The sequence below is a fragment of the Hippopotamus amphibius genome, chromosome 15 (genome assembly GCF_030028045.1).
Source record: "Hippopotamus amphibius kiboko isolate mHipAmp2 chromosome 15, mHipAmp2.hap2, whole genome shotgun sequence".
NCBI lineage: Eukaryota > Metazoa > Chordata > Mammalia > Artiodactyla > Hippopotamidae > Hippopotamus > Hippopotamus amphibius.
In genome coordinates this window covers 24577352-24581844 of record NC_080200.1, presented here as the reverse complement: position 1 = coordinate 24581844, position 4493 = coordinate 24577352, and the positions used below count along the sequence as shown (strand labels likewise).

At 45.3% G+C, this 4493-nt stretch overlaps 1 pseudogene; it reads right to left on the bottom strand.

Annotated features, from left to right (window-relative positions):
- Positions 1–788: 788 nt before the first annotated feature.
- On the bottom strand, positions 789–1942 carry LOC130836394 (Krueppel-like factor 17; annotated as a pseudogene).
- Positions 1943–4493: the final 2551 nt, after the last annotated feature.

Sequence of the window (4493 nt, the reverse complement as noted above, 5' to 3'; positions counted from 1 at the left end):
CCACTGGCTACTTGGGAGGTATCTCCATTGGCAGAAATGATGTCTTGCACCATGTCAGGGAAGAGGGAAGAAGAGGGAGTTTATTCTCCTGGATATTTCTCTTCTTCCATTAGTCAAACGTTACCCAAGGAACATTAACTCTTCCACATTCCTGGGTTGCTAGTGGCTACTTGAGATGCCAGATCCCATGTCCTGTGGGGGCATTCCATCTAAGTCTGGAAATGATGGGAGGAGACAAACTCTGGGCATGTGGCCGGTAAGTGCCAGGAGAGAATCTGATTTTATACATAAGTTGTGTTCATAACAATCCAATACTGTTTTTCTTTTACCAGAGGAGGAAACCTGACATAATGATCAAAGACCTTTGTCAAGGTCACATGGCTAGTAAGTGGTAAATTCAGAATTTGAATATAGTCTGGCTCTGGAAACTGTCAAAGACCAAGAAAAGGAACTTGGATTTTATGTAGCAAGTGAAGGAGAGTTGCTAAAGAGTTTCAAGCTGGGAGTGATGTAAGATAAAGAGCTTTTAAACAAAGCTCCCAATCTCTCCTTTGCTCCATCTTCCCGTGTGGCTGAGCTTGGCACAAAAGTAGGTGGCCCCAGAGATGTGAGGACATCCAAGACAGTGTTTGAGACACCCTGACTGGGTCCAGAGCTCATATGGGCTTCAACACTGCCTCATAATCTTTCTGTCTTCATCAAAGCCTACACCTACCAATGAGACTAGCTGGTCAGAGGCAGGCAGGATCTGGGTGGAAAAGCCAAAATGAGGGGAAGAGCAGATTGACTTAAAGACCAGAAGCAGGAGGAGGAGCAGCCACATGTCCGTTGTCAGCCGGTGGGTCTGGGGATGTTGGAACCCGCATATGAGTCCTTTGGTGTTGCCTGAGATGGTCAGATCTCATGAATTGTTGGCCGTAATGGTCACATTTAGGTGGTCGATATCTGGTGTGTATTTGAGTATGTCTTCCAAGTTCATCGGAATGGAAGAAGGACCAGTTGCAGGCTCCCCATGTGCATTTATAGGGTCTTTCACAGTGTGTTTGCATTGGTGATTCACAAGGTGGGAGCGCTTAGTATAAGTGTTTTCACAGTTTTCATAATCACAGTGGTAAGGCCTTGAAACTGGAGATCTCCTCCTGGGAGCCCTTTCCTGGGCCCCAGAGTACTGCTCTACTCTCCGTGGAGCAGGTATGGGCTGCTTAGGTAGGAAGGGGTCTCCCTGGGATACTGGCTGGTTCACAAAGGAGCCCTGGGTTTCCAAAGCCAGCAATAATGGGGATCCAGCTGGGGGCATCCCACAGTTGTGGGAGTTTCTAGGAGGCAACATCTGAGCCAAAGACGGAAGCATTGCCTGGGCCTCAGTGAAAGGCATGGTTGGGTCCAGTAATGTTTTAGGTATTAAAGGGTCTCCATTAGAAGTTACTGTTGGGAGGCCAGAATAAGGCATTGTTCGCATTCTGATGTGGGACATCATTGGGATTCCACCAGAAGGTGAGACTTGTGGCCCATTGTGGGGCATCCTTAGATTCCCACCAAAGGTTGTGGCCACCCCTGGAATACTGGGCTTTTCTAAGGACATTGTCTGGGACCCCTTGAAAATCATCATTCCTGGCTGGGAAGGAGCCATTCCCTGAGTGTAAATCATCTGGGAAGGAGTGAAAGTCACTTGGGGACAGTAGCTCACACAGTGGTCAGGCAGTGACTCCATTTCACTGGCATTCTGCCTGGGTGCCTCAGCAGAGACCAAGGGGATCCTCTCCAGCTCTGTGCAATGAGGGGCGTGTTGAATGCCTGATGAGCCATGGTTCCAAGAGGTGTGCACTCCACTGCTTCTGGCAGATGAAGACATGTCCAAGGCAGATATTGACTTCTCAGTATCCTCTGGGAATTGGTGTGGAGCCACATGCCACTGGCTGAGGTCCTCAGCTCCCTGCTCCATCTTAACCTAGGATCGGTGGCACATCGAGACTGCAAGGGGGTCCAGACCCACACCTGAGCGCAGCTGAGACTCGCCGCACGTCACAGGTCTGGTGTCCTAGTACCACCACACAACAATCACCGCACTCAGTTTCTACTTCTCTTACCCTGTGGATTCTCGAAGAACTGGTTTTCTTTCTTACTTCTTCCTCTTTTTTTTTTTTTGTTGTTGAAAATCATTTTGATTGACATGTAAAAAGCTATGTGTATTTAATATATACAGTTCTATGAGTTTAGGGTTCATCAAAGTCATAAACATACCCATCACCTCCCAAAGTTTCTTCCTGCCCCTCCATTATTATTATTTTTTGTGTGTGGTAAGAATACTTAACATAAGATCTGTGCTCTTAGCAAATGTTAACTGTATAATATAGTATTTTTATGCATAGGAGCTATGGTTTTCTGACCAGACTGATGAAGGTGGCAGGAGAGGGGAGGATGCTAGGCAGAGACCTGCTGTAACTCACAGAGGCCTGGTTTCATCGCCTCTTTGCTTGTCTCCCTTCCCTTCTCTTCCACCTGGATTCCAGCCTGGCCAGTGTACACTTCCAGACTGGGAAGAAGGCCCTTGCTCCTCTGTCCTTCCCATCTCTCCTTTGCTCTCAGTCCATCCAGCTGATTTGGATCTGCTCCCATGTCTGAACTCATTCTGGCCATTTCCCCATGCTGCTACTGGAGTGGTCTGCTCAGGGCTGCCTCAGGGGCTCTGAGATGGGCACCAGATCCAGGTCCCTGCACAGGCTCTTGCCCCTCTCCTCGTCTCAGGGCTCCTTTGGTGTTTGAGCCCTGCCCAGCCTCCACCTACCTCTTGTGCAAATGTTCTTCCTTGGTTCACTATGCATATGGCTAAACCCTTGTTACCTTGGGGCAGATACCCCCTACAATCTGCACCCATTCTTATCTTCCAATCTCCACTGACCTTCAGTTTTCCCCTATAGTGGTCATGACAACAGCCATGCATGATGGGGGAGTCCTGTGTCCAGGAGCTCTGCCGTGGGTATGTATACACACTCCTGGTCTCACCCTCCAGCAACCCACCCTGGAATGCATCTCAACATTTGTCACTGTCGAGAATGCTTTTGTCCCATGAGCATTGCTGCATATATTAGTACCTCCTGATGGTGACATTAATTCCATTACATGGGTGTCCTGTAGGTTACTCCTCATCTTCTTCTTGGTGGGCATGTTGGTTGCTTCTAATTACTGGTCATGACAGGGATGCTTGCTAGAGTGGGTGCCAGACAGGCCTGGGAGATGAACTGCTGGGGAGGGACATGGTCCCCTTCCTGAAGAATGTTCTAAGCATCTGGCAGGGTAGTTTGGCACTAGGTACTTTCACATGGTTTAAATCTCCAGACCTTTACTGGGTTGGGTGTGAATGTTTCTCTCCTGTACCCTCACCTGCACTCCTGGGTTTCTTGTTCTGCTCATATTTTGACCCTCCATCCATTGATATCTTAGTGTTTTCTTCTCAATGTGGTCCTTTCATGTACTCACATTCTCCACTATTTGTCTATTTTTCTGTGTGTTATTTCCACCCACAGACTCTTGAATTCAAATAAACTGATTTCTGACTCAAATTTTCTAATCTTCCAGGTCTTTTACTCTTAATACCCCAGATCTTCCAATCTCCATGAGTTCTTTAAGTTTTGGTTATGTATAAAAATATATATAGTCAAGATATTCAAATAGATTTTGTTAATAAAATGTCACCGCTTATTTGAATGTCTTCACATAGAACTGCAGATAGAGCTGAAACACAAGGTCTGTTTTCTAAAACAAAGGCTTTGCTCTGTGGTTGAACTGACTGGGATTGAGCTGTTCCTTCCCATTTACAAGATGCAAGGCTTATAGTCAAGGATCTGACACTCACAGATGACTATGACCGTCTTATTTGTGCTTAGTGTCCGTGGCAGGCATTTCCAGTGGGGGACATTCTGTTCTCTCATCTTTGGCTGTATTTCAGTTCTCCCTTTAGCTTAAATTCTAAGCATTAACGCTGTCTTTTAAAATGAATTATATTATTTCTTTAAATTTTTTGTGGTAAAATATGCATAACATAGAACTTACCATTTTTACCATTTTAAAATGAACAATTGAGTGGCATTAAGTATGTTCACAGTGTTGTGCAACCATCCCCACTGCTGATCTCCGGAGCTTTTTCATCATCTCAAACTGAAATGGTACACCCACTAAAAGATTCTGTTGTTTCTCATGCTTGATTTCACTCAATTATATACATTTCTGATCCTCTGGATATTTGTTTACTTCTACAATATATCATCAAAATAGAGTTGCTTGAGATTGCTTCGGTTGTTCAGGTTTGCTTATTTTTCCTTTTTCAAGCTTTTCTTCCACTGCCCTAAATATAGCTAGATTTCTTTTTGAAATGCATGTAATATTGTAACCAATTAAGTTTTGAAAATTGATTGCCCCAAAAGGAAAACTTTTACAATTCCCTGCATAAAGGCTGTGGGTACTGCTGTTGTTGCTGGTTTTGAAAGGATTTCCTT